This window comes from Carcharhinus amblyrhynchos, chromosome 20 (assembly GCF_965287045.1).
Source record: "Carcharhinus amblyrhynchos chromosome 20, sCarAmb.v2.hapA, whole genome shotgun sequence".
Classification (NCBI taxonomy): Eukaryota; Metazoa; Chordata; class Chondrichthyes; order Carcharhiniformes; family Carcharhinidae; genus Carcharhinus; species Carcharhinus amblyrhynchos.
The window spans coordinates 23,998,873-24,025,332 of record NC_137343.1 but is presented as its reverse complement, the minus strand read 5'-3'; the positions used below and the strand labels follow the sequence as shown (position 1 = coordinate 24,025,332).

The 26,460-nt window shown below is 43.5% G+C and overlaps 1 long non-coding RNA gene across 1 annotated transcript; it reads right to left on the bottom strand.

The window, feature by feature from the left end:
* LOC145355685 (uncharacterized) lies at positions 1–25,657 on the bottom strand. The gene is made up of 3 exons (XR_013889032.1): positions 25,591–25,657; positions 17,336–17,461; positions 1–78 (listed from the first exon to the last, which is right to left on the bottom strand). It is a non-coding gene; the product is annotated as an uncharacterized LOC145355685 (long non-coding RNA).
* Positions 25,658–26,460: the final 803 nt, after the last annotated feature.

Sequence of the window (26,460 nt, the reverse complement as noted above, 5' to 3'; positions counted from 1 at the left end):
CTCAGAAGCGCTAATGCTTCAGAAAAACAATGTCTTGTCCCTCTTCATGAGGGCTGTGGAGGCCGGGTCATTGAATGCCTTTAAGACAGAGATAGATAGGTTCTTGATTAATAAGGGGATCAGGGGTTATGGGGAAATGGCAGGGGAATGGGGATGAGAAAAATATCAGCCGTGATTGAATGGCGGAGCAGACTCGATGGACTAAATGGCCTACTTCTGTTTTAAATTTACTTATTAGTCACACGTAAGCTTACATTCACACTGCAATGAAGTTATCATAAAAATCTCTTAGTTGGCACACTCCAGCGCCGGTTCAGACACACTGAGGGATAATTTTAGCACGGTCAATTCACCTAACCTGCACATCTTTGGACTGTAAGAAGAAACCGGAGCACCCGGAGGAAACCCATGCAGACAGGAGGAGAATGTGCAAACTTAGCACTTATAGTGACCCAAGCTGGGAATCGAACCCTGTGAGGCAACTAACCATTGTGCCACCGTGCTGCTTGTAGTCTTACGACCACAATCTTGCCAAAAGGATCTCAGATTTTTAGGATTGAAACCTATGAGTAACATCACTTTAGCCTAACACTGTAAACTATCACATCACATGCTGATAGTCTACTCATTGAATGAAACAAGGACAAGATTGCTCTGTGAATTGACCTTGGTGATTCTATTTTGTTAATTACCTCTGTCAGTCTGAAGCATTCTCCACAACACATTGGAACTAACAGCTGGAGAAACAGCATACTTATCACCAGTGACTTTTGCAATAATTCTCCTGTTCCTCATAATTAGAGTAAAGGGGCTGCTGTTCTTGAATTACCTTCAGAAATAATTGCAATACAATTGAACCACTTGAGGGACCTTGGTTATAGATTACACAATTATTCCCTTACGATTCCATGAACAGTTTTCCTTTCATTTGGTTGAGATGCCTTTCATCTTAATTAGAATGTGGAGCTTCATCAAAGCTTTTCGCATGTGCCCTATGCCATAGATAATATTTTTGTTACTTGTTCATTGGATGTGGGTGTCACTGGCTAGGGCAGCCATTTATGGCTAATCCCTAATTTCCCTTGAGAAGATGGTGGCATGCTGCCTTCTTGAACTTCTACAATCCATGTGGGGTGTAGGAACACCCACAGTGCTGTTAGGAAGGGAATTGCAGGATTTTAACCCAGCGACAATGAAGGAAATGTGGCACAGTTTCAAGTCAATATGGCATGTGGCATCAAGGGGAACTTGCTGGTGGTGTTCCTTATCTTTCCAGATGTTAGATGTCACAGAGCTGTTGGAAGAGCCTTGGTGAGTTGCTGCAATGCACACTGTACACACACTGCTACCACTGTCCATCAGTGGTGGAGGGAGTGCATGTTGAAGATGGTGGATGGGGTGCCAGTCAGGAGGGCTGCTTTGTCCTGACTGGTGTCAGATTTCTTGAGTGTTGTTGGAGCTGCACTCATCCAGCCAAATGGAGAGTATTCCTTCTCACTCCTGACTTGCGCCTTGGATGGGCTTTGGGGAGTCAGGAGATGAGTTACTCTCTGCAGAATTCATAGCCTCTGACCTGCTTTTGTAGCCACAGTATTTATATGACTGGTCCAGTTCAGTTTCTGGTCAATGGTAACCCTCAGGATGTTGATATAGGGGAAGTCAGTGATGGAAATGCCATTGAATGCCAAGGACAGGTATTTAGATTCTCTCTTACTGGACATGGTCATTCCCTGGCACTTGTGTGGCATAAATCTTATTTGCCACTTGTCAGCCTAAGTCCGGGTATTGTCCGGGTCTTTCTGCATATAATCACAGACTGTTTCAACATCTAAGCCATGAATGATGCTGCATATTGTACAGTCATCAGTGAACATTCTGACTTCTAGCTACTACCTAGAATCCCTACAGTGCAGAAAGGGGCTATTCAGCCCATTGAGTCTGCACCAAATAAGAGGTGGTTTCATTAAAGTATACTACATTCTTACAGGGGTATCTAGAATTAGGGGTGACAGTCTCAGAATAGGGGTCAGGTTGGGATGAGGAAGAATTTCTTCACTCAGAGAGTGGCCAATCTTTGGAATTCTCTACCCTGGAGGGCTGTGGAAGCTGTCATTGAGAATGTTTAAATCAGAGGTTGATAGTTTTCTAGATATTAATGGCAGTGTAGGAAGATGACGTTGAGGTAGAAGATTAGCCATGATCTAGTTAATTGATGGAGCAAGCTTGAGAGACTGAATGACTACTCCTGCGCTCATGTTCCTATATTCCTTATGAGTGCTCAACATTCATGCACACTATAAGAGTATTAAAGAAGGCTGGGAAAGAAAAATATCTCGGTCTTTCTGTGTTTTGTGCTTGAGTAACGCCGTGAAACGTGAGATAGAGCAATTGGATAATTGGGACAACTCATAGGACAACTAATTATCAGTTCAGAAATACTATTTTAGTATTCTTGTATAAGTTTTTATTAGACTTGGAAAATTGTGTCTAGTTTTGATCTGGTTTTTAATCTGATGCTTATTGCCTTTCTTAGTAGATCATATGGTTTCAGGTGGGATAAAGCGTGACAGATATTATTTGGGCCAGGTTGAATGTACCAGAGGGTTTTTACCAGTTCATCATCGTTTGCATGCCCTGGGTTAAATAGAACTTTCACATATTTCTGTTTCCATCCCTGTAGTAATTTATTAATTCGCTTCAGTTCTTCCATGATGCTCCTTTAATCCCCCCGCCAATGTTCTCTTTCAATTCCCTCAGATATTATCGTCATTCCCAATGGATTTGTTTGACTTTAGCTCTCTTGCCTTGTCTAATATATCTGCTACATTGACCTTAAGGTTGCTAAGCTATTTTATCAGACAACAATATTTTTGTTGTACACGTTAATGAATACTTCTGAAGGAGGTTTAATTAGTATTTTAATTACCTTCTTCACTTTTATCTTTTAGAATGCTAATTTTCCTTCTAATTAATCTTTTTTCTCTTCTGGTACTGACAGATGCTTATTATTGTTCTTGCCTTATTTAATTATTCTCATCTCCAGGGCCTATTTTCCATCACTGATGTCTCTTTTAAGTTGTTTTCACCTGTCCTTGCCTTCCTCCCAAGTTCAATTCTCATTCCTCCCATATTGCAATTTTCCATTTTAATTTGCCTTTTCATCCATTTCTGGTTTAATTATTAGTTGTGCTTAGATTTATCTTGCATATTCAATAATATGGTATTAAACATGCTACATATTCCGCGAATGAGATGTTCTTCAATGGTGCCTCTCAGTTAATTTGCTTGTGATTTTTCTTTCATTCTTTAGTGACTCAATCTTTTGAAGTAATTGGCCAGATTTTTACCACCTGGCCAGCCACAGGAATAGGAGCGGGTGAGGGGCGGACAATGGGAAGGTCCGTTGACCTCGGGCTGGATTTTATGGTTTCAGGATGAGTGGGGCCATAAGATCCCACCTATTATTTTTACATTATGTCAAATGGACCCCAAACCCGGTCATTAATTTACAATCTTTCCATTAATGAATTACTATTTCCAGTTTAGTTAACACATTTTTATTCGGGCGTTTTTAATTCATGGGCTTGCACCCTGAGATGATCTTTTGAAATCTTTCTGCGCCTTTCCCTTCAAGCACTCACTGAAGTGAATTATTTTTACATCAAATTCTAATGCTGGTTGGATAAACAGTTGGTCTGCTCTGGCCACCAATATATTCACTCATCTGACAGTTGTCCTTTATCACTGCAGTGCTTTTGGATGAAGTTTGTGTATTTTGTCCTGGCTGACCCTTCCATTTTGACATTTGATTGTTGCACAGGTGCTTTTCAAAGTTTAGAACAAGAATACGTTTGTGGGTCAGAGCTGACACAATTCACCGGCTGTTCGCTAGTAAGTGACGGATTCTCTGGTCCCGCTGGCAGTGCACTTCCGCCTGGCTAAAATGGGAAATCACAGGCAGGACCAGAAGATCCTAGCTAGCTAACGGCACCCCGCCTCTCGCTACCGAGAAACCCACTGATGGGAGGTCGAAGAATTCCAGCCACACTTTCCCTACAGCCGAAATTTTCTAACTTCCCAGCAGCTGGGATTCTCCAGTCCCGCTGCAGCGAATGGGAGTTTTGGCTGAGTGCCAAATTCTCTGTTCTTGTTGGCAGTGGTTGCAAGCGAGATCAGAAAATCCTGGACATTGCTCCTATGTTATATTTGATTCTCATACTGATGATGAATGTTAAATGATCAATCATATTCCTTTCCCTACCACTAACATCTAGCATCTTAAGGACAGGAAAGCTACCAAAGAAAAAACATATAATTTGAACATTTGTAATGTACCTGTTTAGAACTTGTAAGAGCACCTCCATCTGTCCAGACACTAGAATTTGAGAATTCACAATGATGGTAAAATATTTTGTTCACAATTGTTCAGTGCCTAACTAAGTTTGTCACAACAGCACAATGTATTTGCAGTAACAAGGCATGCAGTTCATTAAATAGCTAGTTGTTGTGGAATATGTTTAAATGCAGCAAAATTGCAGAGGTTCCACTGATTTTGTACAATCACAAATTGTAGGAAATCAAGGGTTTATATGAGCTGTAGTAACTTCCTGGGAATCGTACACACACCTTGTTTGTATGTTTCTGCATCTGCACCTAGTGGTCCACCAAGGCAGACTTTCACCTGTTTCCATTGGTAAAATTTCCTGAACTAAGTCTCTTGCCTGTCACCAGAGCCTCATTATTTTTTTGATTTGATTTTGATTTTTTTAAAATTTGATTTATTATTGTCACATGTGTTAGCGTACAGCGAAAAATATTGTTTCTTGCGGTCTATACAAAGCATTCTGTTCACAGAGAAGGAAACAAGAGAGTGCAGAATGTATGTTACAGTCATAGCTAGAGTGTAGAGAAAAGTCAACTTAATGCAGGGTGGGTCCATTCAAAGTCTGATGGCAGCAGGGAAGAAGCTGTTCTTAAGTTGGTTGATATGTGACCTCAGAATTTTGTATCTTCTTCCCGACAAAAAAAGATGGAAGAGAGTATGTTCAGGGTGCATGGGGTCCTTGATTATGCTGGCTGATTTGCTGAATCAGCGGCAAATGTAGACAGAGTCAATGGATGGGAGGCTGGTTTGCGTGATGGATTGGGCTACATTCATGACCTTTTGTAGTTTGTTGTGGTCTTGGGCAGAGCAGGAGCTATGCCAAGCTGTGATACAACCAGAAAGAATGCTTTCTATGGTGCATCTATAAAAGTTGTTGAGAGTCATAGCTGACATGCCAATTTCCTTAGTCTGAGAAAATAGAGGCATTGGTGGGCTTTCTTAACTATAGTGTTGGCTTGGGGGGACCAGGACAGGTTGTTGGTGATCTGGACACCTAAAATCTTGAAGCTCTCCTTAGTTTGAGGGACGCCACTCCACATCAAGCATAGCAGGCCAGGAGTCTCACTCGCTGTCACTGCCAGTCATTGACATGTTTGGAAGGATTTTGGAGGTGGACACTCAACCTGTTTGACCATATTATGAACACATCTTCCCAGGCCATCAGTCCCTGGGGTAGGACTTGAACCCGAAGCTTCTGGCTCAGAGGCAGGAATACAATCCATTACAGCACAAGATCTCCCCTCTCATGTAAGGGTTGCATACTAATTGAACATTCAGTGAGTGGCATCCCTTCCTGTTCACAGAGGCTCCTGGCTGTTTGGTGGGATGTTGATGGCTATGTGTATGCAGCTGATTAACCCTGCTCCTGAGGGAATCCAGTGATGACCCCGAATTTTATTGTCTTCTCTGTCTGACTGGCCCGATTAATGTGATAGCTGATGTATTGTCCAATTCTCATGTACGTGGGAGCTGCCACCTGCATAATGCATCAATAGACACTGACTGGGCGATCTCACTGATGTCTATAGGTGATCTTGGAATGAGCGTAGGCGTAAGGATTGAATGCCTTGTCAACTCCACTGTCACAAGCAATAAGTGGCCCTAAAATCCTTTTGGCCTTTACTCTTCCTCTAGTATTCTAGTCAGGTCCACTACCACCACCCCTGGTCAGACAAAGGCTGCAGTTCTTCAGCCCTTCATGCAGTGAGAATGGTGAATTAGTCACTCAGACAAATCTCTGTTCATTGCAATGGGCCCAGAGAATCCCAGCTGTGGACAAGGTTGGAGAATCTGGCCCAGAATCTTCAGGCACAATGGTACCCAGCCATCCCAAACCTTTCTAACTGTGTAGCACCTTCTGCAAACCTTACCCCAATGCCCCTTCTAAGTCCCCTCACACCGTGAGAGACTGTTACTATTCTGGTTTTTGCTGTACTCCATGTGGTTAAACCTACTTCTCTTTCCCACTCTCCTCCTCACTGCAGGAGTGAGTACATACTGCCCACTGATAACTGTAGCCCCCTATGTTCAAAGCCTTTCAGCCCTCTAATGCTGCCTGCCCTCGTGGAAGTGGACTTGGGATATACTCTTCTAATAAGACACTCCAATATGAGGAATACTCCCACTGTGCTGTTCCTCCAACTTTTCACTCCCTTACTTGAATTAATCTCAGCCTGCCTATTTGACAACTCAATGGCTGCCACTTCAAACCATTACTCACCATGAGCTCTCACCTGCTTTGAGCTGGCAAGCATGATGGCACAGTAGTTAGCACTGCTGCCTCACGCATCAGGAACCTGGGTTTGATTCTGATCCTGGGTCACTGTCTGTGTGGAGTTTGCACGTTCTCCCCATGTCTGCATGGGTTTCCTCTGGGTGGTCCAGTTTCCTCCCAAAGTCCGAAAGATGCATTGGCCGTGCTAAATTCTTCCTCAGTGTACCCGAACAGGTGCCGGAGTGTGGCAAATAGAGGATTTTCACAGTAACTTCATTGCGGTGTTAATGTAAGCCTACTTGTGACACAAATAAATAAACTTTCGAAAAACAATTGCACAAGGCCAGTTAAAGAGTTGAGTTTTCAGCCTGGGGTCAATGTACATTGTAACACTAGGAAGGGCGCATCATGTGTTTTCAAATAACATCATGCTTTTACAGGTCATGTTGTGGGTACTTGGCAAATTTCGGAGCAGCAAACAAAATTTTACCACTTTGTCCAATGGATTTGAAAATAACACTGAATATAACAAAAAAAGTGTTTTGGGTGACAGCGGACAGTGTATTAAACACAGGATAACTTATTTCTCCACAGTAATAGCTTCTTGAAGTCACATTAAAGGAAACTGTTTTGGGAGGTGCAGACAGTCAGCTCAGTGGTTAGCACTGCTGACTCAATTCTGGGTTCGATTCCCAGCTTGGGTCACTGTCTGTGTGGAGGTCACACATTGACCCCATGTTTGTGTCCAGATGCTCCGGTTTCCTCGCACAGTCCAAAGCTGTGCAGGTTAAATGGATTGACCGTGCTGGATTGCTCATTAGTGTCCAAAGAAATGCAGATTAGGTGGATTAGTCATGGAAAATGTGTGGGTCTACAGGGATAGGACAGAGGGGTGGGCCTGGGTAAGATGCTCTTTTGGAAGAGGCTGTACAGGCTCTGTGGGCTGAATGGCACTGTAGGCAGTCTATAGTTTGATTTTTTTCCATGCCATCTCACATATGCATTTTGAAATGATCAACATCACTAACAGACAAAGTAGATGACCAATTTTTTTTTGTATAGCCTTTAATGGATGCTAGCAAATCGACTAGTTACATGAAGTAATTAATCAATCACAACAAAGATCATGGGATTCGCTACTATTATGTGGCGAATGTTTGCCAGGGACTGCTGCTACTTATAGGATTCTTGCCAGCAGTGAACACAGGAAGAGAATTAGATAGGGTGGTAAAGAAGACATACAGCATGCTTACCTTTATTGGTCGGGGCATTGAGTACGAGAGTCAGGATGTCACATTGCAGCTTTATAAAACTTTCATTAGACCGCAGTTAGAGTATTGCATTTAATTCTGGTCACTACATTAGTGGAAGGATGTGGCGGCTTTGGACAGGGTGCAGAAAAGGTTTACCAGGATGCTGCCTGGATTAGAGGATAAGAGCTGTAAGGAGAGACTGGACAACTCGGATTGTTTTCTATGGAGTGGCGGAGGCTGAGGGGAGACCATAAGTATAAGTTCATAAAATTATGAGGGGCATAGATAGGTTGACAGTCAGAATCTTTCTCCCAGAGTTGAAATGTCTAATATAAGGGGCATGCACTTAAGGGGGAAAGTTCAAAGGAGATATGAGGGGCAAATTTTTTTACTCAGAGAGTGGTAGATATCTGGAACGCACTGCCAGGGATAGTGATGCAGGCGGATACGATAGGGGTGTTTAGGGTTTCTTAGATAAGCACATGAATATGCAAGGAATAGAGGGATATCAACCAAGGGCAAGCAGAAGGGATTAGTTTAATTTGATGTTATGTTCAACACTACATCATGGGCCATAGGGTCTGCTCCTGTGGTGTACTGTACTATATTCTATGAAACAGTGCTTATATCTAGCACTAATGCTGCTCTGCAATGGAATGTCTTCAAATTATTCTTCTAGCAAAAGTGCTTCATTCATTTTTTTTATTCATTCATGAGACATGGGCATCGCTGGCAGGCCAGCATTTATTGCCCATCCCTAGTTGCCTTTGGAGGGCAGTTGAGAGTCAACCATCTTGTTGTGGCTCTGGAGTCACATGTAGACCAGACCAGGTAAGGACAGCAGATTTCTTCCCTAAAGGGGATTACTGAACCCGATGGGTTTTTTCCCGACAATTGACAATGGTTTCATGGTCATCGGTAGATTCTTAATTCCAGATTTTTTTTAAAATCGACTTCAAATTCAACCGTCTGCCGTGGCGGGATTCGAACTCGGATTCCGAAAACATTAGCTGAGTTTCCGGATTAATAACCTAGTGATAATACCACTAGACCATTGCCTCCCCTATGAACAATACGCTCATTAAACATGGCCAAAAATAGTGCAATTCTTATCAAAGTTGCCCAGAGCAGAATTTTAAATAAATATTTCTAGAAATCCTTTTATAGATATCCTCCCAAGGATTGTAAATTGTTTGAAGAGATTCATCCCCTATTAATATTGAAGGCTTCCATAATGGTCCTATTGAAAATGGTCGGAATATCTTTAATTGCAAGTTTACGGAATTATATCAAAGCTTAATTGTGACTTTTAAGATTCAGGCTATCATCTGGCATTTTATCTGCAATCAATTCCCCCAAAATAATTGAGTTGAAATGAAAAAGGATGTATTAAACGCAGCAAATAATGAGACTTTTAAAGCCATGACTTTGAATTTCTCCTGGCGCCGTGCCATAGCAATGGAACATGGTCATCTTTCCCATTTCTCTGGGAGTTCTGCCAGACTCCACCCAAAGTTATAGATCAGGAAATTCTCCATGGAAATTCAGGTTCCATATGTCCAATCTCAACACTGGCAATGCTGTGTGTAGAGGCAGTCAGCAGTGAAGAACCCACTCCGTCTCGTGCTGGAATTATAGTAAAGAGGTGGGAGCATCAAGTTTATGTCCCGTCCCCCTCCAATGGAACAGGTGTAGGCAGGCCACAGATGATGTTCCCCACACGCTAAACCGGGGAAGATGAACTTTTAGCTATGGAACCATGCTGGGCAGGCGGGAGTTAGAATACAAATCTCATTGAATGGCAGAAGAGGTTTGAATGGCTGAATCATCTCCTGATATTTCCATTGGTTGTTGCAGGATTATAGAAGTGAACACGCCAGGCTAGTCACAATCTTTTGAACAAATATCATTTAGAAGAGTTACACAATATTTTGATGGGGTTGGAGTCTCACATATGACCATTAATATGTAGCTAAACAGTAATAGGAGACTCTACAATTCCCGTGAACATCTGGTGACTGTAATAACTGTGGTAACGGGGAGAGCCCAGCAATGACTAATACTGGTTTGGGTTGTCCTGCCCAATGCTGGGCACCATGATTTGGGCAGAATATGAAGACATTAGAGGCAGTTCAGAATAGATTTACTAGAATAGTACCATGGATGAGGAATTTCAGCTACAGGGACAGACTGTCGAAGCTGAGTCTGTTCTCCTTTGAGAAGAGAATGTTAAGAGGAGATTTCACAATCATGAGGGCTTTGGACTGAGTAGATAGGGAGAAAGTGTTACCATTGGAGGAAAGGCCTGGAATGGGAGGCCACTAATTTAAGGTTATTGGCAAAAGGAGCAACAATGACATTGCAAGTGATCAGGATGTAGAATGTACCACTTGGGAATGTGCTAGGAACATATTCAATGAAAGTCTTCAGAAGAGAATTGTATAGTTGTCAGAAGAGAAAATATTCACTAATGTCCTTTAGGGAAGGAAATCTGCTGTCCTTACCTGGCCTGGCCTACTTGTGACTCCAGGGCCACAGCAAATGTGGTTGACTCTCAACTGCCTTCTGAACAAGGGTGACTAGGGATGGGCAATAAATGCTGGCCAGCCAGCGACACCCATGTCCCACGAATGAATAATATAAAGTAAATTTGTAGGGCTATGGGGAAAAGACAGTGGCGTGAGACTCGGTAAGTCGCTCAGGCATGATGGACAGAATGGCCTAATTCAGTATTGTAACCATTCAATTATTCCATAATTCTGATCCTGGAAGTTTGCATCTCTAATTTGCGGTCAATCTGAATGCATGCTGTCGTCAGTCGCAATCCAATCGGGGAATGAAGCTTGGATAGATGTTAGGTTTCTGATTTCTTCGACCAACATAAGTGTAATCACAAGTGAGCATGCAAATGCTGAAAAAAAAGCTTATCCTTCAAGAGGCAAGGACCATTGGTTTGTTCATAAAGAAACATTTAGTACTGGCTGCAGCATGTATGATGCAAAGGACCTGGATGCCTGTACTGGGGCCTTTACCAATATGGTGGGCAGAGCAGGGTGGCATGGTCTCACAGTGGTTAGCACTGCTGCCTCACATCTCCATGGACCTGGGTTTGATTCCTGGCCTGGGTCACTGCCTGTGTGGAGTTTGCACATTCTCCCCAAGTCTGTGTGGGTTTCCTCCGGGTGCTATGGTTTCTTCCCACAGTCCAAAGATGTGCAGGCCAGATTTGTTGGCCACGATAAATTGCCCCTTAGTGTCCCAGGCTGTGTAGGTGGGAGGGATTAACAGGGTAAATCATAGAACTCTACTGTGCAGAAAGAGGCCCTTCGGCCCATTGAGACTGCACTGAACACAATCCCACCCAGGCCCTACCCCCATATCCCTACATATTTTACACACTAATCCCTCTGACCTTCGCATCTCAGGACACTAAGAAGCAATTTTTTTTTTAGCACGGCCAATCAACCTAACCCGCACATCTTTGGACTGTGGGAGGAAACCGGAGCACCCGGAGGAAACCCACACAGACACAAGGAGAACATGCAAACTCCACACAGACAGTGACCCAAGCCAGGAATTGAACCCAGGTCCCTGGAGCTGTGAAGCAGCAGTGCTAACCACTGTGCTACCGTGCCGCCCTAATCACTGTACTACTGTGCTGCCCCTATCACTGTGCTACCATGCCGCCCCACACAGGGCTGTGGGGTGGGATTGTTGTCAGTGCAGACTTGATGGGCCAAATGGCCTCCTTCTGCACAGTAAGGTTTCTATGGTTTCTATGTTTCTACATCCAACTGAGAATTTACATGTGTGTGCTGTTGACTACATTGGATGCCTCCATCTGTAAAGTGAATGTGTCAACATGCCTGAACAACCCTAATAATAAATGTTCTTCCTCATTCTTTTGATGATGCCCAGGGAATCCAGAACTAGGGGTCATAGTTTGAAAATAAGATAAACCTTTTAGAACTATGGGGAGGAGAAATTTCTTCACCCAGAATGTGGTGAATGTGTAGAATTCACTACTACAGAAAGTAGTTGAGACCAAAATGTTGTGTAATTTCAAGAAGGAATGAGATATATCTCTGGGGCTAAAGGGATCAAGGGATATGGGGGTAGGAGGGAAATCAGGATATTGAATTTGATGATCAGTCATGAATAGAATGAATGGCGGAGCAGGCTCGACGGACCAAATAGCCTACTTCTGCTTCTAGTTTCTACGGTCTTATACAAATGACCTTTACGAATCAACCCCAACCAGTGGAAAGACCTTTTAATGGTGCAAAATTTACCTTATAACATTGAACCGTCTAGTAAGTTCCTGTTCTAATGCATCAAGTTGTATTGTTCCTTATTATTTGCTCTGCTTCCTGTTTTGTACCATTTGCAAACTTATGATTACTTCTGTCCAAGTGATTAATACAGATTAAAATTTGCACAGCCTCAGGGGTCAGTGCCTGTGCTTATATATCTTCCCATCCTGAAGCATGCCAATTTGTATTGACGCTCTGACACCTCTTTTAAGCTAATTTTGTTTTTATTTAGAGCTGTGTATCATGTCCTACTCTCTGATTCATTATCTCTGTCATTAATCGCCAATTTGGAATCTTGCCAAAGGACTTTTGAAAATCCAAGTAAACACGATTTCACTTTTCATTTCCCAGAGCTCAAGGCCTGTGATGCCTCTGAAAAAACAAACTCCAATAAATTAGTTAGTCAATTAACTCTCTTTCTAAAGTTAGGCTATTTTTTGTTAGGTTATATGTTTCACTCCCTGGATCTCTCAAAGTCATTTCAAAGAAATTCCCTACAATTAACAGTGCTGGGGCCTCAGCTTTTTACCATTTATATAGATGATCTGGAGGAGGGAACCGAGTGTAGGGTGTCGAAATTTGCTGATGACACCAAGATTGGGGGAACGGCAAATTGTGCGGAGGGTGTGGAGAGTCTGCAGAAGGATCTAGATAGGCTGGGCGAATGGGCCAGGAAATGGCAAATGGAATTTAATGTTGGCAAGTGTGAGGTGGTCCACTTTGGTAGGAAGAATGGTAGGAAGGACTATTACTTACGGGGCGAAAAACTGCAGCAGGTGACGGTGCAGAGGGACCTCGGGGTCCTTGTGCATGAGTCGCAAAAACCCAGCTTGCAGGTGCAGCAGGTGGTCAGGAAGGCGAATGGGATGCTGGCCTTCATAGCGAGGGGGATTGAATATAAAAGTAGGGAGGTCTTGCTGCAGCTGTATAGGGCATTGGTGAGGCCGCAGCTGGAGTACTGTGTGCAGTTTTGGGCGCCGCACCTGCGCAAAGATATTTTGGCCTTGGAGGGAGTGCAGAGGAGGTTTACTAGGCTGATACCGGAGTTGAGGGGGTTGAGCTATGAGGAGAGGCTGAATAAACTGGGCTTGTACTCGTTAGAGTTTAGAAGAATGAGGGGAGATCTCATTGAGACGTTTAAGATGATGAATGGGATGGATAGGATAGAGGTGGAGAGACTCTTCCCGCTCAAAAAAGACAGTAGGACTAGGGGGCACAGCCTCAAGATAAAGGGGGGGCGGTTTAGAACGGAGTTGAGGAGGAACTTCTTCACTCAAAGGGTGGTGAATCTCTGGAATTCTCTGCCCGTTGAAGTGGTGGAGGCTGCCTCACTAAATATTTTTAAGACGCGGGTTGATGGGTTTTTGATAAGAGAGGGGATTAAGGGTTATGGGGAGAGGGCGGGAAAGTGGAACTGAGCAGCGACAGATCAGCCATGATCTTATTGAATGGGGGGGCAGGCTCGAAGGGCTAGATGGCCTACTCCTGCTCCTATTTCTTATCTTATGTTCTTATGTAAACTTGCCATATCTTTAGTTCCCATATACAATGTATGATTGGGGTGGCACGGTGGCACAGCGGTTAGCACTGCTGTCTCACAGCACCGGGGATCAGGATTCAAATCCGGCCTCAGGTGACTGTGTGACATTTGTACGTTCTCCCCATGTCTGCATGGGCTTCCTCCAGATTCTCCAGTTTCCTCCCACACTCCAAAGATGCTCAGATCAGGTTGATTGGCCATGCTAAATTGCCCTTAGTGTCAGAGGAATAGCAGGGTAAATACATGGAGTTATGTAGGGATAGGGTATGGATGGGATTGTTGTTGGTGCAAACTCGATGGGCTGAATGGGTTCTTTCTGCACTGTAGGATTTCTATGATTCCCTTCTAAAATAAGAGTTATAATGGCCATTTTGCAATGGATAATAAATTTACAAGTACATCATTTAAAGTTTCATTAATTTTATCCACTTTTTTTAACTCATTTTATGTGAATGTCACTGACTGGGCTGCATTTATTGCCAATCCCTAATTGCCCTTGAACTGAGGCCATTTCAGAAGTAATTTAAGAGTCAATTATGTTACTGTGGATCTGGCGTCAATGTAGGCCAGACCACGTAAGGACAGCAGATTTCTATCTATAGGAGACTTTAGTGAACTAGATGGGTTTTTACAACAATTGACCATGTTTTGTGGCCATCAGTAGACTTTTCATTCCAACTTTTGACTGATTTCACATTTGACCATCTTCGAAGGTGGGATTTGAGCATGCTTCCCAGAGCATTTGCCTCAAGACTCATGGGTCCAAAAGTACTTGGGGGCTGTTGAGGAACGCCTTTGCTCAATTCACAAGCATGACCCTGATCTTCCTGTCGTTTGCCGTTCCAACTCATCATTTTGTTTCTATGCCCACATTTCTATTCTTGGCCTGCTGCAATGTTTTATTGATGCTCAGTGCAATCTGGAGGAACAGCACCTCATCATCCGTACAGACACTTTATAACCTTCTGGACTCAACATTGAGTTAAAAAGCTTCATACAGCAAATTCTCTTCCCCACCTTGACCCCCTTTTTTCACCAAATTTTTGTTTCAACACACCTCCCCCTGCCCAACCCCCCTGCCCGCATTAGCCTAAAGAATAGTCACTATTTTTAAGATTGTTTTTACAATACTGAAACATATCATTCATGCCTCACACCAGCACCTAGTGGTGTTTATGTTTCACATTGGCCTCTGGCCCCCTCTTCTTTATCAAACTGTTTCAGCACATCCTCCTCAACCTTTCTCCATCATGTGTTAATCAAACTTCTCATTCAATGCAACAAAGAACAAAGGAAATTACAGCACAGTAACAGGCCCTTTGGCCCTCCGAGCCTGCACTGACCATGATGCCCGACAGAACTAAAACCCCCTACTCTTCCGGAGACCATATCCCTCTATTCCCATCCTGTTCATGTATTTGTCAAGACGCCCCTTAAGAGTCAATATCGTATCTACTTCCACTGCTGGGACCCCAGCAGCGAGTTCCAGGCACTCGCCACCCTCTCTGTTAAAAAACCTGCCTCATACGTCTCCTTTAAACCTTGTCCCTCGCATCTTAAACATATGCCCCCTAGTAATTGATTCTTCCATCCTGGGAAAAAGCCTCTGACTCTCCGCTCATAATCTTGTAGACTTCTATCAGGTTGTCCGTCAACCTCTGTCGTTCTAGTGAGAACAAACCAAGTTTCTCCAACCTCTTCTCATAGCTAATGCCCTCCATACCAGGCAACGTCCTGGTCATTTTTTTCTGTATCCTCTCCAAAGCCTCCACATCCTTTTGGTAATGTGGTGACCAGAATTGAACACTATATTCCAAACCTCACTAAGATTCTATAAAGCTGCAACATGATTTGCCAATTTTTAACTCAATGCCCCGCCGATGAAGGCAAGCATGCTGTTATGCCTTCTTGTCTATCTTCTCTACCTGCATTGGCATTTTCAGTGAACTGCATACCTGTACACCCAGATACTTTTATCTAACAATACTCTTAAGGTTCTGTCATTTACTGTATATTTCCTATCTGTGTTAGACCTTTCAAAATGCATTACCTCACATTTGAGTGGATTAAATTGCCTAATATATTTATTCACGTCTTGTGTTTATGTCAGAATCTTACCCCACCGTTCACGCCAACGGGATAGAGATTTGGCTGGCTGCCAAGTCCTTCAATCTCACTGCAGCGGGCATGCGGCATGAACAGCAGGTAAGGTTGCACCCTTACTGTCCCCAGCTAACTTAGGTTCACCAAAGGTAAAGCTACAATATAACGTTGAGTGAGGTGCAGGTTAACTCTGACATACCAGAGGAGTTTTATTCGAAGACTATTTGATTATATTTGCAGTAATAATGATTAGCACTACCGTAGAATTGGCATTGTGATTAAAAGTTAAAGTTTATTTATTAGTCGCAAGTAAGGGTTACATTAACACTGCAATGAAGTTACTGTGAAATTTCCCCTAGTCGTCACACTCCGGCATCTGTTCTGATCAATGCACCTAACCCACACATCTTTCAGACCGTGGGAGGAAACTGGAGCACCTGGAGGAAACCCACGCAGAGAACGTGCAAATTCCACACAGGCAGTGACCCAAGCTGGGAATTGAACCTGGGTCCCTGGCGCTGCGAGGCAGCAGTGCTAACCACTGTGCCGGCCTTATTGTGATCATTTCAAAACTATACAGATTCTTAACTCCTAACTCTGTAGATTGATGTTATCATAGATACAGATGGAAGGGACGAGAAAAAACCAATTGGAGGAAAGAAAAGTCTATCCCATCTATCAACATGTCAGGCACATAATCTCCTGAGAGAGGCAGCAAAAGAGGGAAAAAGAGACTAATTTAGGAAGCCACTCTGGAAATTTTGGTATGATGACACAGTGATTAGCGTTGCTGCCTTACAGCGCAAGGGACCCAGGTTCAATTCCTGGCTTGGGTCATTGTCTGTGTGGAGTCTGAACATTTTCCCCACATCTGCACATGTTTTCTTTGGGTCCTCCAGTCTCCTGCCACAGTCCGAAAGATGTGCTAGTTAGACACGCTGGCTAAATTCTCCTTCAGTGTCCCCAAGCAGGTGCCAGAGTGTGACGACTAGGGGATTTTCACACTAACTTCATTGCAGTGTTAATGTAAGCCTACGAGTGGCATTAATACTTAAACATGTATGTTCTTACTTCATCTGTGGAATATGTCTACCATGAACCATCATTTTTAACCTTCTTTCTTTAATTATGTCCTTCGGTTCTGAACTTTAGTGAATCTTGCATATGCTGTGTGCATATTGTTGGCTCTAATGTTGTACTTTGTTTCTTTGCTTGTTGGAAACTTAGACCTTTCAAATTAACTGTTGGAACAAATGTTACTATTGCCTCTACATTAATTCAAAACAGAATAAAATTTTTAAACATTCCACATGCATGTTCTTAAACCTGGATTTGATTTTCCAAAACCTTTTTGAGCATTCACCAACACTCATCCAACCGCCCTTAAGCCTTCCAATGAAGCATTTGGCATTGAATGGGGCTGAATGGCCTCTCAGGTATGCTGTAACAGCAGACATTACAGCATTAAGGAATAAGAGGTGGAACGGCAGGATGCAATTCTATCAGTGTCTCTGTTCAGAATCTTACCTAGAGATCAGATCGAAAAAGTCCAATGCGTTAGGAGACGAGAGAGAAAGGCAGATGGTTTGTTTGTGGTTGCGTAGCTTCTGAGCACCAGCCAAGACTGTTATTAAGAGAGCCCTTTGAGCTATCCTTTACAAAAAACAGAAGGTGTGTAAGCCAGGGACATTTATGATAGGAGATAATTTAGAGGAAATGCATTTTCCTCGCCATCATTTATATAAACACTCAACAATACACGTTTGTCTTTAGGAAATAGAACAACCCATTTCCCTTTCCATAACCTTATTACATCAAACTCTGTTGGAACTGATTACAAAAATTAGGCATAATCCAATAAATCAAGAAAAACAAATTCTACGTGCAGTAATCCCTCCTGGATTAATCTTCTATTGACAGATATTTAGAAATGATTCCATGTTTAAACCTGCATAATATTTGACAATCATTGTTATATTGAAAAACTCAATTGAAATGGGGGTGATTCTCGAGCAGTGCAGCAGGCCGAGAGATTTAAATGGAGGCTATGCAGCGGGCATCCACTAGTGGGGAGTTTGGGGCCAGACCCTGCTGGGGTGAAGGGAAGCCATGGAGACCCCCTAGGAGGTTGGGGGCAAGGAGGATGCCCTCTGGGTATTGTCAGCTGGGAGTGCCAGCCTGGCCCCCAAGTGGCAATCCCCAGGGGGCACCTTGGCACTGTCCACTGTTGCAGATGATTTGTCTTATCCATAGCCTTGGTCTTCTTGATGCTGCTACTTGGGAAGCATTAGTGTTTGCCACGTTGATGAGTACTCAGCATTTTGAATACAGTCACATTGTTTGACTACTTCCTGGATGCCCATCACACCTCCACGTGCAGCTACTGTGTTTCACTCTGATGAATGACGAGTCACATACCTCGTGAGCAGAGATAGATCTCAGTGGAGGATGGGGGTCAAGCGGAGTGTCTTTGGAGAGTCAATGAGATGTCGGGGTTGTGAGGACCAACCACAATGACTCTGGAATCCAGATAGTGTGTCTGCTCCTCTACTGGCTTCACAAAATCGCTTTGTAAATTTAACTTATACTGTTGGTATCAGCCATTACTTCAGGCATAGTGGATGCTGGAGAACCCTCAGTACAACAGGCATATCCTAGGCAAAAACAATTCTCAGAGGGGTCCTTAACCAGGTGTAGGCCCCCTATTAACCTGTGCAAAGTGTAGCATGTTTGCTTTAGCTGGCCACGTCGGATGCCTAAAAAAATGGGCCTGATAATTTTAGCTCATAAACCACGGCATTGGTGAGTTTGTTGCGCCAAATCCATCTTTCACTCAAAAAGCTTGCATCATCTATATCTACCCCTATATCAATATCTACCCCTCGGTGTCTCTCCACAATATCTCTTTGGTATTTGCATTTCCCAGAACCAGCCATCCTTGGAGCCATGCAAAGGAAAACTGTAAATTTGCTGCCAGTTTTGGGGATTGGGATAACTCAGTTGGTTGGACAGCTGGTTAGCGACGTCAACAGCATGGGTTCAATTCCCATACCAACTGAGGTTCTTCATGAAGGCCTCGATTTCTCAACCTTGTCCCTCAGCCAGAGGTGAGGTGGTCCTCAGGCTGGAATCACCACCAGTCAGTGCCTATTGTCATCTGGCACAATGGCGACTTTACCTTTGCTATTAAACTATGCAATCCTCTGTGCTATGGACTGCAACACAGAAGCAAGATTGTACAAAATCATCTCATCCAGAGCCTAGCCAGCTATCAAAACAGTCTTTCAGACAAGAAACAAAAAACTGAGGAGCTGGCCAAGCTGAAAAGAATTGATTGAAGGAGATCATTCGGTCCATCAAGACTACAGCAACTGCAATCCCACCCAAGCCCTTTCCCCATTACCCTGCTTATTTACCATACTAACCCCCTGACATTAAGGGGCAATTGAACATGGTCAATGCATCTAACCTGCATATCTTTAGACTGTGGTAGGAAACCAGAGCACCCAGAGGAAACCCCCACGGACACAGGGAAAACGAGCAAACTTCACACAGACAGTGACCCAAGCTGGGAATCGGACTCGGGTCCCAGACACTGTGAGGGAGGAGTGCTAATCACTGTGCCGCTCTGCTGCCCCTATCAAATGGGTTTTTCCAACAATCTACAAAGGTTTCATAGGGCCCTATTTTACCATTCTGATTCGAAGTGCTGAATCTGGGAATGTTTCAGATCTGATTTTTAGACGCATTTGGTGGTGCTCCCGTACACATGCTGCCTGAGGAAAGCAGTGATTCTGAATCGCGCTGAACAAGCCTGTGGGTGGGGCTTATTGTGCCCAAAACACTGCAGCTTCAATTGGAGCCTTCAACTGCACATGTGCAGTAAAACAAATAGAAAACGCTCCCTTGCCACATCGCTCCCGGGCTGGATAATGCCTCTCCCTGTTCCCTACAGACATTGTCCCACCCCCACAACTTAACTGTCCCCCCTATCTCCCCACCTCCCCTTACCGATCACGACCCCCTGCCTGCCTACTCCCACAACAATCATACGCAGAGTGGCAGCGGGCCCTCCCTCCCCCCCCACCACCATAGAGCCAGCTGACCCACCTCCCTCCCACCCCTTCCCCCCACTCACTAACCTGAGTCAGTGAGTCGCCGGAAGCTCTGAATTTACCTCTTCAGAAGCTGGAGCGCCTGAATCGGGCCTTTGTGGACTATGTCTCTTTCGCGCCAAATCTGGATGGGCGAATGCGGTGGGAAAGGGGGAAGTGCAGGTAAGTTTGGGCATCCAGCTCATTAAGTCAATTTTAATGCATGCAAATTTTGGGCGCAGTCCCGATCACGCCCATTTTAGGCGCTTGGTAAAGGGGGAACGGATGCGGAGATAGTTGCGGATCACACTACTCACCTCATGCCTGACTTTACCAAGTTTTTACGCCTGAAAACGGGTGTAACGTGATGGTAAAATCGGACCCAAAGTCATCAATAGATTCTTAATTCCAAATATTTTTTATTGAATTAAAATTCCACCATCTGCCATGGTGGATTTGAACCCAGGTCCCCAGAATATCGTCTGAGGCTCTGGATTAATAGTCTAGCAATAATACTTCAGATTTCTACTGGAAAATCACATTTCAGAATATTTCAGACTCAAAGGTTTGTCCAGAGGTGGAAAGTCAACACTCTGACCATTGTGATAGCTCGTCTCTTGGCTTCTTGATGTATGACCTAGCACACCAAGTGACGAGGGCTTCAGTAAAAGACCAACTGCAGCAATTATCCAGCCTATTTTAGAAAGAAAAATCAGAATTGACATTCATTTTGTCTTTTTATTGTGTCCCTTGCCATCTGAAGGAGGAATCTGGTAAAGTGATACCATTGTTTTTAATCGATGAGTTTATTTTCTCATTTTGTGCTCACGTGAAGTTGTGTGCCAGGTCACGTGCCCTGTGTTCAGTCCCTGCTTGAGAAGATTTCAGTGAAAATGGAGAAGTCTGCGGCTTACCGTTAAATGAAAGCCCCGTTATGAAACACAGGCTACTCTCAGGAGACCTGAATGATTCATTCCACATCTTTGACATTTCGAGCTGTCATTTTCTGCAAACTTTGTTTGTGATTTATGACTTATTTATAGTTCCCAAAGACTGGAAAATTCATTTCTTGAAGTATAGCACCGAGGTTCAGTTTGAGAAGGTGCTACAAATCAAATCGGGTGGGCAGATATTTCGCCGGCCCTTATTTATGTCAACAGATAATGGTGATAAGACAAATAAACATTTTTTCAGAACCAGTCAACAATCATTCCTCAGAAATTTCCACTCTCAGCTTCATTTTAGCTAGTACTACTACACCTTAACTAGTATTACTTCAGCTTAACGAGTACTACTTCGCCTTAACTAGTACTACTTCATTACCACAATGTTGGGACTGTTACAGGGAAATAGGGAGGTTAGGTGGAACTTTTTTTTATAGCAGTCCTGTAGAAAAAATGAGGAGGGAAGTTAATTAAGGAAAATAGGAAAGGAAATTGGATATATTTCTCTAGTGAGGAAGGTATATGGTGACAAGGTGAGATGTTAGGATTGTGCTCAGGCTATAAGTAGTAGGCTTGCTGCAACATTGCAATATTAAAAACATAGGAGCAGGAGAATTTCCATTCAGCCACTCAAGCTGGCTCTCCTATTCAATTAGATCATAGAGGCATATATGTTTACAGCATGGAAACAGGCCCTTCAGCCCAACTTGTCCATACTGCCCAGTTTTTACCACTAAGCTAGTCCCAATTGCCCATGTTTGGCCCATATCCCTATTTACCAAACTTACCCATGTAACTGTCACATTCCCTCATAACTCACATGCTTTTTAAAAGACAAAATTGTACCCACCTCTACTACTACCTCTGGCAGCTTGTTCCAGACACTCAACGTCTTCCATGTGAAAAAATTACCCCTCTGGACTGTTTTGTATCTCTCCCCTCTCACTTTAAACTTATTCCCTCTAGATTTAGGCTCCCCTACCTTTGGGAAAAGATGTTGACCACTGAGCTGATCTATGCCCCTCATTGTTTTATAGATCTCTATAAGACCATCCCTAAGCTCTTACGGTCTAGGGGAAAAAGTCCCAGTCTATCCAGCCTCTCCTTATAACTCAAACCATCAAGTCCCGGTAGCATCAGAGTAAATCTTTTCTGTACTCTTTCTAGTTTAATAATATCCTTTCTATTATAGGGTGATCAGAACTGTACACAGCATTCCAAGTGTGGCCTTGCCAATGTCTTGTACAACTTCAACAAGATGTTCCAACTCCCGTATTCAATGTTCTGACCAATGAAACCAGGCATGTCAAATGTTTTCTTCACCATGCTGTCTACCTATAACTCCACCTTCAAGGAGCTATGAACCTGTATTCCTAAATCTTTTTGTTCTGTAATTCTCCCCAGTGTCCTACCATAAATTGAATAAGCCCTGCCCTGGTTCGATCTACCAAGAAGCATCACCTTGTATTTATCTAAATTAAACTCCATCCACCATTCATCAGCCCACTGGCCCAACTATTCATGATCCCATTGCAGTCCTAGATAACCTTCTTCACTGTCCACCATGCCATCAACTTTAGTGTCACCTACTTACCATGCCTCTCATTAGTAGAAATGACAAATAACAGTATTTGTCCCAGTACCGATCCCTGAGGCACACTGCTGGTCACAGCCCTCCAGTTTGAAAAACAACCTTCTGCAACCACCTTCTATCAGCCAGCCAATTTTGTATCCATTTGGCTACCTCACCCTGGACTCTGAGATGTAACCTTTACAACAACCTAACATGCAATATCTTGTCAAAGTTCTTGCTAATGTCCATGTAGACAAAATCAACTGCACTGTCCTCATCTGTTTTCTTGGTTACCCCTGCAAAAAACCTAATCAAATTTGTGAGACATCATTTCCAGTCTCAAAGCCATGCTGACTGTTCCTAATCAGTCCTTGCCTTTCTAAATGCCTGTAACTCTTGTCTCACAGAATAGCTTCCAACCACTTACCCACTACAGACGTTAGGCTCTCGGGGTCTCCGAGCTTTTCCCTGCAGCCCTTCTTAAACAAAGGCACAACATTTCTCGCCCTTCAATCAGAGGCACCTCGCCTGTGGCTGCTGATGATTCAAATAGCTCTGCTAGGGGACCTGTAAGTTCCTCCCTAGCCTCCTACAGTGTCCTGAAGTACACTTTATCAGGTCATAGAGGCATAGAGGTTTACAGCATGGAAACAGGCCCTTCCACCAACTTGCCCATGCCACTAAGCTAGTCCCAAATGGCCCATATCCTTCTATACCCATCTTACCCATGTAACTGTCTAAATGCTTTTCAAAAAACAAAATTGTACTTGACTCTGCTACTGCCTCTGGCAGCTCATTCCAGACAGTCACCACCTGAGTGAGAAAATTGCTCTTCTGGACCCTTTTGTATTTCTCCCTTCTCACCTTAAGCCTATGCCCTTTAGTTTTAGGCTCCCCTACCTTTAGACTATCTACTTTATCTAATCCTCTCATCATTTTATAGGTCCTGGGGATTTATCTACCTTGATGTGCTTTAAAACCAGCACCTCCTTCTCTGTAATACATACACTCCTCAAGAGATCACTATTTATTTCCCCAAGTTCCCTAACATCCATGTCTTGAAGATCAGAGTTGATCTTCCACCTAACCACCATTTTCCTACACTATTTTCCCTTGGTATCTGTGATATCCAGAAACCTATTGATTTCGGCCTCAAACATACTCAATGACTGAGTCTTCTCAGCCCTAAAATTCATCCTCATCTCAGTCCTAAATGGCCTGCCACTTATTTGTAACTGTGTTCCCTGGATTGAGAACTCTCAGTTCTCAACTCCTCCCAGCTAGGGACAACATGCTCGGTGCATCTACCCTGTTGAGCGCTGTAGGATTTCTGTCTGTTTCATGGTGATCACCTCTCAATTCTTCTAAACTTCAGAGGGTCCAGGCCCAGTGACTTCAATCTTTCCTTAGAGGACAATCCCACCATCCCATCACTTTTAATGCCTTCTTCTCAAAACTGATATCTTCCTATATCATTACCATCTCTAATCGCTTCCTGCATCCCTCATGACTCACATTCCCTCATAACTCACATGCCCTATCCTTTTCCAACCATAATTTCTTCCCCTTTTAAAAAGCATTCCGGCCATCTCACTTACAAGTGATGAGGCAGAACTATCCACTGCCTAGCATTTAAATTTCCATTGGTCCAGATACCTCTGCAGCTGGTGGTTAGCTCAACCATAGAAGCATGGGGGAGTGCAGTTCAAGGTTCACTAATTGAGGAGTGAATTTTGTGGGGTTGCTAAAGAGCCTCTTAAAGGAAGGTGCACTTCATCTGGAGGACAACTTGTTGACATTGCAGACAAGGAGAAAGGCCCTTGCCAGAGGGCAAATGGCTGGCTGCCAAATTCTTCGACCTCGCTGCAATAGGAGAGTAATATAAATGGGTGGTAAGATCGTGCCTATAGTTTGACTCTGAAAGTGTTTTTCCTTACACCTCAGTGAAGTGCCAGGGGATGTTGTTCTTTGTTATATTAAAGATGCTATATAAATGCAAGGAGCTGCCACGCTTATCAACAGCTGCTTTTACACTAGTGTGAGCTCCCTCAGTTCGTTTTACTGGGGTCCTGCTGAGCCAGAGAAATCTTTCATTATAATGAAATTCCAATCTTCAAAATTCATTAAACATTTTGACAGCCCAATTAGATTCTTTAGTTAAGTTATGCTTCAGTGATAAAGACAAATGTCACCAGCCTTCGATGAATTTACCAGACTTAGTTTTGCTGTAATCTAAAAGGGACAAATCCGGCATGGATAATTGCTGGAGCGAATATGGAGTTAGAACCTATCAGATGGAAAAGGGCTTTGCTTTCTCAGTGTTACTCTCATTTATTTGCCGTCAATGAAATGTTTGATTTGTCAGTAAAATGACCTTGTCTCTCTGAAGCATCTTCTGAAAAACTGCCTAGGCTGGGAATGTTCTCTCTCTCTCTCTCTCTTTCCCTCATCAACACTCAGCTCCTGTCTCTTAAAGCTCAATGAGCAGGCAGCGAGCTCAGATAGAGTGGCTGCAAATCAGAAGGAAAAGACTCTTTCCCCCTTTCTCCCCAGCAAACACTCTGCTAAAACCCTATTTGTTACATCAAATCAGACCAACAATCAGTCAGTATTTCACTCCCGAGCACAGTTGGGTATCCTGTCTTTTTTATATACGGAAGAATAGTGTTTGTGCTTTAATGAGGCCTGATTAAGGTGGGATTGTTTGTGATTTGGACATGTTCCAATGTCACCTTCCATTCTGAGAATCCTCAGACCTCTACAGTGCCGAGGTAGTGAGCCGGGGGAGGGGTAACTATCTATGATTCACTTATCACAACAGTAAATTAGGATGCGGCATAGCGAGCCACCACGGTGAAAAATGTTTCAATTTTGACGAAGGAGCAGCGCCTCGAAAGCTAGTGCCGTTTGCTACCAAATAAACCTGTTGGACTTTAACCTGGTGTTGTGAGACTTCTTACTCAATTTTGTCACATGTGGATCATTGCCAGTAAGCCCCTCCCACACCTTCACCTTATCATCTACGCAAGAGGAAGTCTTATCAAGTGCACATAATGCTTCTGACCCACATTTAGATCACCCAGCTGCTAGATTTTATTCATACACTACCCCACCTCTTCCCCCCTCCACTCACTCTTCGCTTCTGTAGAATTATTTTCTCTCTCTCCTTACCGAATGCTGGATTTGAGTTTTATGTCTGTCTTTTGGCCGTGCGGTGACTTGTCTCGAATCCCCGCCACATGATGATAAGTCTATTCCTATCGTTGGGCCTCGCCACCTAATGAGAAGAACGACATCAAGACTAAAAATATTCAGCCTACTTATCCAGATTAAAATAGAATCGAGAGTTTATGCCAGCGATATACTTACAGCAGCTCACAAAAAAGGTGACAAGAGTTCAAAAGCGCAGACAATTTGAAGAGCACACAACTCGAAAGTAGCCCTGAGTTCTGGTTTTAAGGCCAGGAGCAATGTTTTACTGTCATTAAGAAATTTAAAATCTATTTTAATTGTGGGATGTGGGTGGCACGGTGGCACAGTGGTTAGCACTGCTGCCTCACAGCGCCAGGGACCCAGGCGCAGTTTTAGCCGTGGGTGACGGTGTGGAGTTTGCACGTTCTCCCCGTGTCCATGTGGATTTCCTCCAGGTGCTCCGGTTTCCTCCCACAGTCCAAAGATATACGGGTGAGGTTGATTGGCCGTGCTAAGTTGCCCCTGAGTATCAGGGAGATTAGCGGGTAAATATGTGGGGTTACGGGGATAGGGCCTGGGTGGGATTGTTGCTGGTGCAGGTGTGATGGGCTGAATGGCTTCCTTCTGCACTTTTGGGATTCTATGATTTCAGGATTTCCACTCAATGTTTCAGGAATCACATTTCACTATTTGGACTGTTTTGCAGTTAACTAAATTATACCTACATGAAGTTAATTTTTATACTGATGATGAGGTGATATTTGCATTTTTAAAATTCTTTCACGAGATGTGGGCATCACTAGCAAGGCCAGTATTTACTGCCCATCCCTAATTGTCCTTGAACTAATT